Here is a 239-nt window from a genome sequence, read left to right on the forward strand (position 1 = left end):
TCGGGGAGAGCAGAATCTCCAGCCGCTTCTACTCTTGCTGAGAATCCTTGCAGGCAGGGGCGGGACTTTATTTAGGGCCACCATGCGGCCAATCATATGCGAGGACACACTAGGATCATACCATTATGTGAAAGAAGGGTGGGGGGCACAGCAGGTGTAGTGGTACAGGCCAGCTGCAGAGCAACGGGAGCCGGATTTAAATGCAAGCACGTCAGAAAAAGTCAAGAAATTAGCGAAAA

Source organism: Notothenia coriiceps, unplaced genomic scaffold, assembly GCF_000735185.1.
Source record: "Notothenia coriiceps isolate Sejong01 unplaced genomic scaffold, NC01 NC01_scaffold00000339, whole genome shotgun sequence".
Taxonomy (NCBI): Eukaryota; Metazoa; Chordata; class Actinopteri; order Perciformes; family Nototheniidae; genus Notothenia; species Notothenia coriiceps.